Source organism: Podarcis vaucheri (assembly GCF_965113315.1).
Source record: "Podarcis vaucheri genome assembly, chromosome: 15".
Lineage (NCBI taxonomy): Eukaryota > Metazoa > Chordata > Lepidosauria > Squamata > Lacertidae > Podarcis > Podarcis vaucheri.
The window spans coordinates 36,507,318-36,522,505 of NC_138753.1; the positions used below are offsets into that span (position 1 = coordinate 36,507,318).

At 45.0% G+C, this 15,188-nt stretch overlaps 1 long non-coding RNA gene across 5 annotated transcripts; it reads left to right on the forward strand.

Moving 5' to 3' along the window:
• The first annotated feature begins 621 nt into the window (after positions 1–621).
• LOC309519622 lies at positions 622–14,642 on the forward strand. 5 transcript variants are annotated; one of them, XR_014213896.1, is made up of 5 exons: positions 622–943; positions 1,321–1,379; positions 1,521–1,646; positions 2,719–2,779; positions 6,484–6,669. It is a non-coding gene; the product is annotated as an uncharacterized lncRNA (long non-coding RNA). The 5 variants fall into 5 exon arrangements; XR_014213894.1 differs by lacking the exons at positions 2,719–2,779; positions 6,484–6,669 and adding an exon at positions 14,152–14,642; XR_014213895.1 differs by lacking the exons at positions 2,719–2,779; positions 6,484–6,669 and adding an exon at positions 14,152–14,642 and having other exon boundaries at positions 1,583–1,646.
• The last annotated feature ends 546 nt before the right edge of the window (positions 14,643–15,188 follow it).

Genomic DNA, 15,188 nt, shown 5'->3' on the forward strand with positions numbered 1-15,188 from the left:
GGCCTTCAGAAGAGGTCCAGGACCTCTTCTGAAGGCCGGCTGTGGGCGAAAGTCTTTGCTCCCGACCGCCAGCAATTTAAAACAGGTCCCTGGAGATTTCCCTATGGGCTTTCGTCTTGCGAAGCAAGCCCCTAGGGAAATTCGTCTTGCGAAGCGCCTCCAAAACAGAAAACCCTTTCGTCTTGCGGGTTTTCCGTCTTGCGAGGCATTCGTCTTGCGGGGTACCACTGTATAGGAGAACTGCCAGCCACCACGTCAAAATATGGGGACGCTACAAACTTGGAAGTGAAATCATTTGTGGGTGGGATATATTGAACCCACAGCTCATTTCTAATCTCAAAGGGCTCTCGGAGTACTAGTTTGGAGGATCATATTTCAACTAAGCCAGTGGTTCTCAAACTTTTTCCCTCCAGGCCACCCTTTCAGAATAAAAATTTGCTTGTGCCACACTGATTTTTTTTAATTAATAAGAAATACATTGGAAAACAAACCAAAACAACTAGCAGCACTTGATTTATAAGGTAATGCACAGCTACTTTATAATATGACCGTGGGGCACCCAGAAAGTATAACACAATGCAGCTAAATAAGAACATGAATCATTCCCCAAATACAGTATTGATTGTCCTTGAATCTTGCCTCCACACTTGCCACCCTCTCCTGCCCCACCAGTGTGGTGTGCCACATCCTTCGAGAATCACTGGAAAGCCACTGGAAGTTTCTTGGCTTGGTGGTAACAGTGTTCCGTAGAAGTGAAAGATGGACCTAGAGTGCTTTATCTTGCTTTAATTTCTCATCGTTCTACAGGACGAGCAGACCACATGCCTGCTGCAGATGCCAAAGGCATTAATTCCTGTTGCATTTATTCCTTCTTTTGTAGGGCGGGTAATCCTGTTTTTGAGAAGCCCATCAGTGGAAGTGTCTCTATTGCCCAGGGAGAAAGGTAAAGGTAAAGGTAAAGGTACCCCTGCCCAAACGGGCCAGTCTTGCCAGACTCTGGGGTTTGTGCGCCCATCTCACATTTATTGGCCGGGGGCCAGCGCTGTCCGGAGACACTTCCGGGTCACGTGGCCAGCGTGACAACGCTGCTCTGGCGAGCCAGAGCCGCACACGGAACGCCGTTTACCTTCCCGCTGGTAAGCGGTACCTATTTATCTACTTGCCCCCGGGGGTGCTTTCGAACTGCTAGGTTGGCAGGCGCTGGGACCGAGCAGCGGGAGCGCACCCCGCCGCGGGGATTCGAACCGCCGACCTTTCGATCGACAAGCCCTAGGCGCTGAGGCTTTAGCCCACAGCGCCACCCGCGTCCCAGGGAGAAAGGTATTTGTCTGCAATTGAGCAAGGTAACTCACAGGAGCGTAGAGAGCAGAGGAGAAAGGGTGAGTTGGAGAAAAAGTACCAGCTGATAACAGTGCAGTCCTAGCATCCTTGTATATCTGTACAGTTTTTATTTTCTTCAGAGCTAGAGTGGTGTAGTGGTTTGAGTCTTGATCCAAGATCTGCTTCCAATCCCCATTTAGCCACAAAGCTGCAAGGGTGACATTAGGCTAATCACCATCCCTCTTCCTACCCTACCTTCCAGGGTTACTGGATCACAGAGGGCAAGAAAAAGGACCGTGTACGCTGTTCTGACCTTGAAAGAAGAGGTGAGCTAAAAATGTTACAAATTGAAAACGGGTATACCTGGTAAATGTACTCACTTTTAAATAACACACCCCCTAAGAGGCATGCCCCATCATCCCTTGAAACCTGAGTTACCTTTTGGATCTGTTCCTTAGGACAGAGAATATTCAGCATGTGATTCTGTGCTAAGCCAGGGTGAGAACTTCAGTCCATAACAAATGGGGTGAAAACCGTTAGATTTCAGATCTGTGCAAATCTTCCTGCGTAACTTTGCAGGCGGGGGAATGCATTGTGTAAGTGACTCAGGCAGCCTCTCATCTTAATACTGATACAAATCTGAGGTCACTACAGAGGTGCGATGTCATGGGAAGACTTTGGCAGAAATTCCTAGCCTCTTTTCTTTCATGGCTAAAAATTAAAAACAGTAAAAATCTGTAGATGATTAAAAAGGAATAAAAATATGTTTTCTATTAGAATGTATGCTTGGTCAAATGGAGGAGCAATAATAAGAATGTCAGATCATGCAGAAATATATTAAATATTGTGTGTGTATGTGTAAGTGCTGAAGGGACTATAAAGAAACATAGGGAAAAAAGACCTATAAAACGTCAATAAAAGAGAATAATTTTATATTTAGACAATATAAATCTCATTGAGTATGTATGTGTGTGTACTTTATACACACACAAACATAACAAACCTGTCAGAAGAATTCTGTGCCAATTTATAAAAATGAGTAATGAAATATCTGCAATATTTGTCAATCCAAATTTTACAGCTCCAAAATAAGTGTTAAAAAAGGTGTCTGGAATGAAATACGCCCTGCATTAAGTTTTTAAATACTTGCCCAGATTTAAAGCCTCAATAAAATGTATTAAATCTTTTAAGATTTTTAATGAATCTAGCACGTGTTTCATAAATCACAGAGCTTGGCTCAGCCCCTTTGTGTTTTAATAACTGTAAGCTAAGAAATTGCTCTGAGCTAAGACGAAACGCATTCCTATAACGGAAGGGGAAAACAGGGTTTTTTAACAACAACAACAACAACAACAAAAATCCTTCCTCATTGCTGAGACTGACTTTGGCCTCCTGCAGATCAGAACCTTTCTGCTGATCCATGGTTAACAGCATCAAGATGTGACCTAGTGGTGCGAAGGTAAATATTATTAGTAATAACTCCAGAAATAAAAGAAATCTACGAGGAGACATTAGCAGAGCCGCCGTGCCATCACCTGATACATATCTCAGGGTACTATCATTTTTTATTCACGTGCCACACAAGCGTCTCAAGGTATATTAAAATCAGCAAAAAAGGGAAAAGGTTCAAAATTCAAAAAACAAGAGGCATATTTAAACAAAACAAAGCAGAAACAATACAAAACAGGCACCCAGCAGAGACCTAGAGAGTAGACAAGGTTAGGATTGCACTGTTACTTAAGTCAATTCGTTGTGATGGGTTTCATTGGCCACACATCCCTCTGCCCCATGCTTGATGCCCTCTACATAGGGTAAAGGGTAAAGGCACCCATCTTACTTTATTGGCCGAGGGAGCCAGCGTACAGCTTCTGGGTCATGTGACCAGCATGACTAAGCCGCTTCTGGTGAACCAGAGCAGTGCACGGAAACGCTGTTTACCTTCCTGCCGGAGCAGTACCTATTAATCTACTTGCACTTTGACGTGCTTTCGAACTGCTAAGTTGGCAGGAGCAGTGACCGAGCAAGGGGAGTTCACCCCGTCGCGGGGATTCGAACCACCCACCTTCTGATCGGCAAGTCCTGGGCTCTGTGGTTTAACCCACAGTGCCACCTGCGTCCCTCCACATATTGGAGGGCAAATGCCAGCAGCAGGACGCCTGTTGTACTTGTGTAGTTTCACTTTACACAAATAGGTCAAACACCATCAATAATAACAACAAAACAGTCAAGGTATGAAAACATAAGACGCGTTTTCTCCTGCATTTTCTGACCGTAAGAGCTGCTTGACTGTGGAATGGTTTCCCTCAGAAGGTGGTGGACTCTCCTTCCTTGGAGATTTTTAAGCAAAGGTTGGATGGATGGCAATCTTTCATGGGTGCTTTAGCTGAGATTCCAGCATTGCAGGGGGTTGGACTAGATGACTCTCGGATCCCCTTCCAATTCTACAATTCTGTGTAGCTGCCTCAAGACCCATCAGGGGAAAAAGTGGGGTCTGTGTGTGTGTTCAACTATTTTATTCTTGTTTTCATTATAGTGTATATTGCTTTGAGAAGCTTCGCGGAAGGAATTAATAAATGCAATCAATGATAACATTTCATTTGAACCAATCGGGACCCTGAGACCATCATGTGAGGTGCCTCTTTGTGTGCCCCCTCCATAATAATAATAATAATAATACTTATTATTTATACCCCGCCCATCTGGCTGGGTCTCCCCAGCCACTCTGGGTGGCTTCCAACAAAGATCAAAAATACATTAAAATGTTACACATTAAAAACTTCCCTGAACAGGGCTGCCTTCAGTTGTCTTCTAAATGTCAGGTAGCTGTTTATCTCTTTGACATCTGATGGGAGGGTGTTCCACAGGACGGGTGCCACTACCGAGAAGGCCCTCTGCCTGGTTCCCTGTAGCTGTGCCTCCATGAAAAGTCTAGAGGGTGGCGGCATGAGAACAGGCTTTTTCTGCGGCGGATCCCCGTCTGTGGAGGTTCTCCTGGCACCTTCATTGCATATCTTTAGGTGCCAGGCGAAAACATTCCTCTATAATCAGGCCTTTGGCTGATTAATCAATCTATGGCCTTTTAAATGTGCTTGTGGGAGGAGGGGTTACTGTTCTGTTTTTGCTATGTATTTCGTGGTCTCATTTTGTGTTTTTATGCTGCAAACCTCCCCGTGATCTTTGGATGAATACAAATTTAATAAATAATAATAATTAATGGAAATAATTGCGTTCCACTTTTAATTTGTACACCACCTCTCTGTATCGCGATGGACAAGGCGGTTTGCAAGCTAAACAAACAAACAAAAAATGTGCAAGATCACAGATCACATCACCCAACACAAACCAAGAATGTTTCTCCTGTTGATTTATGTGACCTGCCAGGGTTATACTAGGTAAGATGTTCCCGGAGGTAATCTGGTCTCCAGCTATTCAGGGCTTTATATACCAGTAGCAATAACTTTAACTTGTCCTGGTAGCATATCAGCAGCTGAGGCAACTCTTCCAGCACTTCAATAACTTTTTTTTTTAACCCCCTCCCAAGACACACCTTGCTGTTTTGGAGCCAGTGAAAAATCACTCTGTACTTTTTACGAGCCAACAAACCGAGACAAGTTCAAAGGTCTTTGAAATATTCTCATTAACACTATTGACTCCAGCCTGTCTGCAGAGGCAGGGCCAGAAAGCAACCTCCCCCCCCCCATGCATAGAGGTGCAATATTTTATTTCTTTACCTTTCATTGGCCTGCTCAAAACTCCAGCGACAAAGGCATGGGAGGGGTGTGACTGGATTCAAACAGGTGGACAGACACTGCCCTTGGCAGTTGCTTGGGTTCTTTGTCTATTGTCTTAAAGGGAAATCAAAGGTTCTTAGCTCTTTGCCCAGGGAATCTGGTGGTTGTGTTAAGCTCTGCAGGAGACACGTCCCCACTCTACAACCCTGCACTAAAGTGCTGTGTAAAAAGTCTGTCTAACCTCATTAACTGCCACAAGCAACAATACGGAGCTGGCATTAAAGGCAATTTTGAGCTGGTTGGTCATTAATCACCACTTGACAGTCATAAATAGTGGTGACCCCCCCCATCTCTTTTCAGTTTAAGGTTACCTCTACTTAGACTGGTATGAGCTCATGGAGGCAGTGTTTGTGAGAAGCTGTGGGTCGTTAGCTGTTAATAACGTTAATAGCACATGCACTGAGGGACAAGGAAGTTCTGAAACAGGGTCCAACTCCTGGATGAACTTTTAGGGCCTTCTTGGGACCACGGGGAAAGTAATAGGAGGGAGAAGGGAAATGATGAAGAGGCAAGGGGTTTCTTCAAGGTCTCTGCCGCATGCTGAAGAGCCTAGCCACTTTTCAGTTTCAGCTGAAACGGAATAGACGCTTGCCTCTTCAGCAGAACAAGGTGCCGCAGGCAGACTTTAAAGAAACGCCACATTCTCCCCTCAGAGGGAATGCTGTGTTCTTATATCACATTCACAAAGGAAAAACTGAAGCAGCCACTGACTGGAGTGCTAGACCGGGGCCAAATTCACACTATGTACCTAAATTAACTTTGAATAGTCATGGCTTCCCCCAGAATACTCTGGGAGCTGTAGTTTGTCAGAGGTGCTGAGAGTCGTTAGGGGGCCCCACTTCCCAATTCTCAGAGTAGTTTAGCAATGAATCCTTATTCACAAAGAACTCTCTGGATCTGCCACTAGCTTGGTGGTATTTAGACAAACTTAAAGTTAGCTATGAACAGAATGGTAATGAATTAGCTTCTTTTGTAGAGGGATGAATCTAAACTGGAATGAGTTGGTGTCTGGAGCAAAGCTAGTTGCTTTTCCAGCACCAGAGGGGGGAAAGGTTAAGAAGACGCTATCATATTTTAAAACGTAAATTGCTTGGAGGACCTGTTGCTCAGAAAGTGGAGAATATACTAGGTGGCTAGGATGGAAACGTAGAAACTGGCTTAATCTACATGTGTTAATCTACGTGTTAAGCCAGGTTTTGAGGCAGGATGCCACTGAAACACATTTTTTCTGGAGCAACTGTGTGTGTGTGTGTGCTCTGACTAGCTTCTGCTGTGCTTAGGGGATTCCTGAAGGATCTAGGAAGCATCCAGAAAGGATGGTGGATGGACCATAGGTCTGATCTAACAGGTCCCCTCTTACATTCCTGTTTAGGTTTTTATACTTTGCATTTGTTTGGAGATGCTAATAACAAAAACTACAGCTCAGGCTGGGTACCTGCTATACCTTTGAAGCACATTTTCATCACCGCCACTAGGAATCCTGGGAACTGTAGTTTACTATTTTTTAAAAAAAATAAATATTTATTAAAGTTTTCACAATATTACATAATGAAAAAGAAAAAAGAAAGAATACAAAATAAAAAACAGTTAAAAACAATTCCATCTTTTTCTCACTTATCTTTCATTTACTTGTTTCCCGGACCTCCTCATACCTCCCTTTTTTGTATTCCAGTTCAATTTGTTAGTTCAGCAATTCCTTTCCCTCCTTATTTTATCCTTTAATCTTAATATGTTATAACATTACATTTTTACCTGTTAAAAATCCAGTTTTTTCATATTCTTTTATACCATTACAGCTAGAAACCACTTAACTTCAATCCAACATCATTCTAACATTCATTAATTTTGCAAGTAGTTTACTAAGGGTGCTGGGAATTGTAGCTCTGTGATGGGGCTGAAGTACAGTTCCCAGCGTTCTCTGTGGGGCAGCATTTGCTTTGAACGCACTTTAAAGGTTTGGTGTGCGCACAAAAGCTTTGTGTAGAAAATGTTCTTGCAAAGCAAATAGTTTAAGTTGGCTCATGTAAGGAAGAGATAGATTATGCTGATAAGGGGGGGAGGGAGGGAAGGAGGCAGGTAGATACTGTCATTTTTAATTTAATTTGCACCCCCTCCAAAAAACCTCTAAGGTATTCTAAGTGCTTGCTTCCCTTTGATTTTATGGAAAGTTGCCACTTGCCCATAAACATTCTCCAAAAAAACATTTTTGAAATATGTTAAGAAGAAGAAAGGCAGATAAAACGAAGCCCTCTTGAGACTTCCTGTCAAAAGAGCCACCTTTTAACTCCATTTGATCAGGCTAGGCATGCCTGTAAATAGTAATCACGCTTCTATAAAGTATTTCATCTTCAAGGCGCTTTACAAACAACCTATTTAATAATTATTAGGTATGGCTATTAGGGAAGATTAGGAGCGCCTCGTCTCCTCCTTCCAGCAATTTTGCCCAAACTCATTGGAACGGAAATGTGCCATGAGACAGGAAATTAAAGGCCTTTTCAGAAAACGGGGAGGGAGCGCTGGGTTTTATTCTTAGCACGTATTGTAAGTGGGGCTCACCGCAACGAAATGCACGATGTTTCAGCCAGCCATACCCTTTTCCAGGACATTCCATTCCGTTCCCCACACCCAGTCAGCCAGCATGCTATGGCTACTGAGCATGCCCAGTCCTCATTGGGTTGCTTTGCTGGCATTTGAGGGAGGGAACCAGCCCAGCGGCAGTGAGGGAAAGAGCCGCCATTGAACAGCCATCACCATTGCCACCAGAGAGGGGCAGAGAAGCCCTTTCGCCTCTTGCTCCCTCTGTGGCAGCAAGGGCTGTCACATGAAAGAGGGAGCATGCTTGTTTTCTCCTGCTCCAGAGGGTAGGTGAAATATACTTGGAGTCGAGTGTGAATTCCATGCTCTTTATTCAGCTCATAGTAGCAATGAATGAAACTTTCCCCAAAACGTCTAGCTATATATACATTATTTACACAATGGGCCCCACCTGATTGGCTAATTCCGGGCTGCTCCTGTAGGCTAATCAGGTTGCAGATTCACCTCCTCCAGAAGCCTGATTGGCTTTTCCTGCAGGCCAATCAAGTTGCGGATTCACTTCACCCAGGAGCCTGATTGGCTGCTCCCGCAGGCCAATCAGGTCGTTGACTCACTTCCACCTGGAGCTGGATTGGGTGCCTCCTAGGGACCAATCAGACTGCTGCATTCTGGATCCTATTGTTCTAGGATTCAGCTCAGTAGGACTTCAACCAATGGCTTCAAGTTACAAGGACTCTCCTTCCTTGGAGGTTTTTAAGCAGAGGTTGGACGGCCATCTGTCATGGATCCTGAAGAAGAAGAAGAAGAGGAGGAGGAGGAGGAGGCGGAATTTGGGTTTAATATCCCGCTTTATCCCTACCTGAAGGAGTCTCAAAGCGGCTAACATTCTCCTTTCCCTTCCTCTCCCACAACAAACACTCTGTGAGGTGAGTGGGGCTGAGAGACTTCAGAGAAGTGTGACTAGCCCAAGGTCACCCAGCAGCTGCATGTGGAGGAGCGGAGACGCGAACCCGGTTCCCCAGATTACGAATCTACCGTTCTTAACCACTACACCACACTGGCTCTCTAGCTGAGATTCCTACATTGTGGGGGGTTGGCCTAGATCGTGGGTAGGCAAACTAAGGCCCGGGGGCCGTATCCGGCCCAATTGCCTTCTAAATCTGGTCTGCGGACGGTCCTGGAATCAGTCTGTTTTTACATGAGTAGAATGTGTCCTTTTATTTAAAATGCATCTCTGGGTTATTTGTGGGGCATAGGAATTCATTCCTCCCCCCCAAAAATAGTCTGGTCCCCCACAAGGTCTGAAGGACAGTTGACCAGCCCCCTGCTGAAAAAGTTTGCTGACTCCTGGCCTAGATGACCTTTGGGGTCCCATCCAACCCTAAAATTCTCTGTGTCAAAGTCAAAAGCTCCTGTCACCCCTAATGATTGGCCATGCTGACTGGCAGTGATTGGAGCTCACAGGTTCCCATCTCTACTTTGGAGGAGCGGCTGCCCAGGTTGGAGGGTTACAAAACAAGCAGATGGCAAGGCAGTTAAAGGAGGGGAAAAGCTGAAGAGGGAGCCCATATCCACGCAGGTGTCCTAAGCAGGGGGAGGCCCTAAACCAGAACACCCTGATCAAAGAGATAATGCTGACAGGAGGGATTAGGATCCAAAGGAGAAGCTTCAGGCAAAACCTGATGAAATGACAGTGGGGATTAGAGCTGGAAAATAACCTGATACAGAGGAGTAACTTAAAGGAGTGTTGTTGACCGTGAGAAGGGCGAAGGGATGGACGGACGATCCAATCAAAGGAAAGGGAGTGGAAGGGAAATTAAGTTTCCAAATCACACTTCCCGCAAGCACTCAGCTGGCTCCATAAATAAACAAATCACTTAGGCAGGTTGCAATCCCTGTACACTACACACTTCCTTGGAAGTAGGCCCTGCTGAATTCAGGCGTACGATTGCTCTGTTTGTAACAATTAAAGGTAAAGGGATCCCTGACCATTAGGTCCAGTCGTGGCCGACTCTGGGGTTGCGGCGCTCATCTCGCTTTATTGGCCAAGGGAGCCGGCATACAGCTTCTAGGTCATGTGGCCAGCATGACGAAGCCGCTTCTGGCGAACCAGAGCAGCGAATGGAAACGCTGTTTACCTTCCCGCCGGAGCGGTACCTATTTATCTACTTGCACTTTGACATGCTTTCGAACTGCTAGGTAGGCAGGAGCCAGGGACCAAGCAACGGGAGCTCACCCCGTCGCGGGGATTCGAACCGCCAACCTTCTGATCAGCAAGTCCTAGGCTCTGTGGTTTAACCCACAGCAGTCCCTGCTTTAAAATCATTTGAGCATTGTACTGCACCGCTTGTACTCCATAATCCAGCTTTATAGTGTGGCTGAAACCTTTAATCAGTTCTAGGAGGAAGAATACTCTTGTGGTTGCAGGCTATCCGTACGCATCTGGTTGGCCACTGTGAGAACAGGATGCTGGACTAGAGGGGCCACTGGCCTGATCCTGCAAGTCTGACCTTAGATACAAACTAAAACCTCTCTCATTGACTGTACTTTAAAATATTACGTGTGTCAGGGAACTGACTTCGGAGCGAGAGGCGAAGGGGAGGCTCCCAGATGATGCTGGCGAAGGACCCAGCAGCAGGGGAGAAACAGCTCAGTAGAGGGGGAAGCCAATCAGTGCAACACCAGGGATAAAGGGGGGCAGACGGGGGAATTGGAGAGAGGGCTCCAGGACTCTTCACTGGACATCAGTGAGGAGAGCCCAGGTCCTCCGCTACCCACGCCTTCCCTGCGCAGAAGACTCCCGCGCAGTGAGAGGAGGAGGAGACTGGGTGTCAAACAACTTTTATGCTGGAAGAGGTTCAAGAAACGCCCACTGACGGATTCTGCCAGTGACTGAGGCAGCCGCGATGAGAAGGGGCTGCGCAGTCAGAAAGGTTTAACAAGGCAAATTAGCCGAGAAAGGCACCAGTTTACGCACAAGTAACTCATACCTATTACAACGTGCTACCTTGGGATTCTCCCCCCCCCCGGCATGTTGGAAGGTGGAGTAAAACTATCCCAAAATAAATAAAGAATTCCCATGAATAATGCTTTTGCAGCATACATCCCATATAGATTGGGCAAAGGCATATGTCAGCTGCCATTTAAATAGGTATAGAAGAAAAGTCTGATTCGGCAAAGCAGTTCATTCCTAAATGTGATCTAGGAATCTGGCCTGTTTCTGCAGTGTACCTGCGGCTTTGGGACCTGGCACAGAAAGGAAACACCTGGTTTCAAAAGGGGGTGGGGAGAGAAATCAAGGTTTTGTAACACAGAATACCTCATAGGTGTTGCGGCCTCACAAAGTTGAAAGGCAGAAATGAGAAATCGTGTTTCACAGGATATTAAGTGCCAGGCCTTCCTTATCCAGTCTCCTGGGGCAAAGCCAGTGGGAGAACTGCAAACACGTTTCTTGGCTGTGAAATTTCAGCAGAGATTTGCTCCTACTTCTCCTTTCCATTCCCACGTGGGTCACTTCCAGACCATTATTGAACATTTACTTTAATTAGCTGGCACAAAATTTTAGGGGAGGTTAGACCTTGTGACCTGTTTGTGGGTCATGGGATGTTGCATCAAGCTAGCGCTAGCCAGTCTCCTCCAGCACCATAATTCAAAAGCATAAATTCTTCGGCGATCAGCTGGAGGAGACTCTTGAGAGTCCCATGGACTGCAAGAAGATCAAACCTATCCATTATGAAGGAAATCAGCCCTGAGTGCTCACTGGAAGGACAGATTGTAAAGCTGAGGCTCCAAGACTTTGGCCACCTCGTGAGAAGAGAAGACTCCCTGGAAAAGACCCTGATGTTGGGAAAGATGGAGGGCACAAGGAGAAGGGGGTGACAGAGGACGAGATGGTTGGACAGTGTTCTTGAAGCTACCAGCATGAGTTTGACCAAACTGCGGGAGGCAGTGGAAGACAGAAGTGCCTGGCGTGCTCTGGTCCATGGGGTCACGAAGAGTCGGACATGACTAAACGACTAAACAACAACAACAACATCGCTAGTCAGCACTTTCCAGTGCTTTACCTTATTTACTGTAAACTGTCCTATTTTGTGGTGGGAAACACTTAGCTGTGCAAGAGCTCCAAATAGACTTTAGTTGCACCACCTGAATTTGCAAGTATCTGATTAAATCCTTATCCGTTTTCCTGTGTCCCAGAGTGGGTGAATGTGGCAAGCCAATAGGCAACAGCAGTTGGGAGGAGGAGAACCCGCTAGTAACAAGATGGCGGCAAAGAGAGGCGGCCTCAGTCTGAAAGGGAAAACTGAGTCTTCGCCCAAGGAGGCTCAGTGACTTTGCATTCAAATTCCTGTGGGGTGGGGAGTGAGGGTCAATGAATATGTCATTTTCAGTTTCTTTCAGGTGACATGCACTGTACATTTAAAGCACTATGATACCACTTTAAACAGTGATAGCATCCCTCAAAGAATTCTGGGAGCTGTAGTTTGTATAAGGATGCCTCTTTCCCTCACAGAGCTACAATTCTAGATCTCCAGGCAAATCTGAGAACTGTGGCTCTGTGAGGGGAATGGGGGCCTCCTAACAACTCTCAGCAGCCTGTTGCAAACTACAAACTACAGCTCCCAGAATTCTTTGGGGGAAGCCAAGACTGTCTGAAGTGGTAATACAGTGGTACCTTGGTTCTCAAACGCTTTGGTACTCAAACAACCTGGAACCCAAACACTGCAAACCCGGAAGTGTTCCAGTTTGCAATCTTTTTTCGGAAGCCGAACATGCTCCATTTTGAGTGTTATGCTTCTGTTTTGAGTGGCACACTTCCCTTTTGAGTGTTATGCTGAGGTCTGTCTGTTTTTGCTATTTCTTTTGTGTTTTTGTTTTTGCGGCTCTTTTTTGTTTTTATGACAGTGTGGAACCCAGTTTGGCTACTGATTGATTGATTGTGTGTCTGCAGTACATTGTTTATTGCTTTCATTTTATGGATCAATAGTCTCGTTATAGTAAAATCCATGTTAAATTGCTGTTTTAGGGTTTTTTTTAAAAAAAGTCTGGAACGGATTAATCCATTTTGCATTACTTTCTATGGGAAAGCGCGCCTTGGTTTTGGAACACTTTGGTTTTGGAAAGGACTTCTGGAATGGCTTAAGTTTGAGAACCAAGGTACCACTGTATAGGGTTTTAAATGCATGGTGTGAATGTGGCCTCAGTTCCTCATTTTTTCCACTTAAACTCCGTTCTCTACGTTTCCACAGCAAAGTTGTCCCTCTTTAGTTGCCCTGTTGTGCAAGAGTGCCCTTCCAGGTGGCATCAACGTGCTAACACTGGGGGAATCATCACAGAACAACTAGTAAAGTGGTCCGGTAGAAATATACCACCAATGCTCTATTATTGCATCAGCAGCATGTTGTAGAATACAGGTATGAAGACAATACCAGTCTGAAGGGACCCTCGATCCCCATGTCATACACGTGCAGAAAAACACAAACCCCCAGCCCTTTGGAGGAGACCCAAGACAAAGTTCACAAAGCAGGGTGTATCACAACTGGAGGAGAGGAGAGGAAAGCAGGATATGCATAGCAAATATAGAAAGAGCTGAGCTCGCATTCTTCCTTTATTAGGAACAAGGGACTGTCCAAGCTGCCTCCGCAGTAAAGAGGTAGGATTGGAGCTCTGAGAGCATTCCGCCATCCCTCCCCATCTCACACACAGTTTGCCAAGAGGAGCATCTCCGCGTCCTTAATATGTGTTAATACTTCTGTTCCTGATTGATGGGTTTATCTTTTTGTGTGTGTTTTCAGCTGCTTCCTTTATCTCCCCTGTTTTTAATATGCCTTATTCCTGTAAATATTGTTCTTTTATCTGCGTAGCTCTTGTTCAGACAAGCTTTTGGCCTATTAGGTTAATATGTGCGCTTAATATGTGTTAATACATCTGCCGCTGATTGATGTTTTTATCTCTGTTTCGTGCGTTGCTTTTTCCTTAGCTGCTCTTGTTTTTGAATGGCTTGTGTGATCTTTTTTTCTTTTTTTTAATGGTGTTGCTCTTTTATCCATATTTTACTGGTGATTTGATTGAACTTGTATATCTGTTCTTGTTAGCTGCCATGGGGGACATTTGAGGAGGGGCAGGATACAAATTTAAATAATAAATCACCTGGGAACACTTCAATAGGTTGTAGCCAATGCTTCAGAGTAGACCCATCGCAATAAATAGGCATGGCTAACTTAGGTCTGTTCATTTCAATGGGTCTACTCTGAGTATTACTTAGTTGGCTGCAATCCAGGGTCCCCCTTATCAAAAAATGGCAGGGCAACCCAATAAATTCTTATTGTGCCTTCTTGATGATTCGTACTCATAATGCTGTCAGGGCAGTCACACATGATTCCACAATCAATACTGTTTGCACCTGCAAAAAAGCTGCTTTATTTCCAGGCAGGACACAGTCTCTTTCCTTTTTCTACCATAAATGTGCTGGTCTTTTTTTGTCCCTGCTTTTGTTACACTGTAGCTCCTCCAGAGAGAAATTACACAGTTGCATTGGGGAAGCATTGCAGAACAAATTAAAGCATAAGACATCCACTGCTAATGTACTGTTATGGTATCAAGAACACAGCTGCAGTAAAGCACCAGTCCAGAGCGACTGAAAGTTAACTTCCAAGATAATATTGGGACTTCCAACCCAATCAATCAATCAATCAATCAATCAATCAATCTTTATTGCGGTCAATAGACTTCCAACCCATTTTTTAGAATAGTGGAAGTTCCAAAACCAGGCAGAGGGCCTTCTCGGTAGTGGCACCCGCCCTGTGGAATACCCTCCTATCAGATGTCAAGGAAATAAACAACTACCTGACTTTTAGAAGACATCTGAAAGCAGCCCTGTTTAGGGAAGTTTTATTCTGTTTTTAGTGTTCTGTTGGGAGCCGCCCCGAGTGGCTGGGGAAACCCAGCCAGATGGACGGGGTATAAATAATAAAATTATTATTACTAAATGTAATATTTCTAGATGTCTTAACTGTGTTGTAATATTATCACACTTTAGTTTAAAATAAATAAAACATCTTTTTATAAAAACAACTATATATATATATATATATATATATATATATATATATATCAGTTCCAGTTTCAACACAACGTTTTCCTCACACATGCCTCTCTAGAAATCATTTCCGCAGCAGCCTGGATAGGATCCACGTAACTTAGGAATTGGCCCCAAGTGTGAAAATATTGTTAAAGATGCCACAACCCGGAGTCTTTCCGGGGGCGGGGGGACCTTTTTCAGCTTGAGGGAAACCTGAATACTGAATGAAATTGGGCTGATTCAGAAGGTGGGTGGGGAATCTGGGTTTGGGCCAAACCAGGTCAAGACAGCCCCAGATCGCCCGAGCAAAGCAGTGCTGTCAGGGAGAAGGGGGTCTGCTTGACCAGCATGTTCCCTGGAGGAGGTGCTTTGGAAGAGACCCCAATAGGGTCAAATCCTCTGCTCACAGCGGAGAGTACAGGAATGATGTACAACACTTGTATAAGGCAGCTTCCTATGTT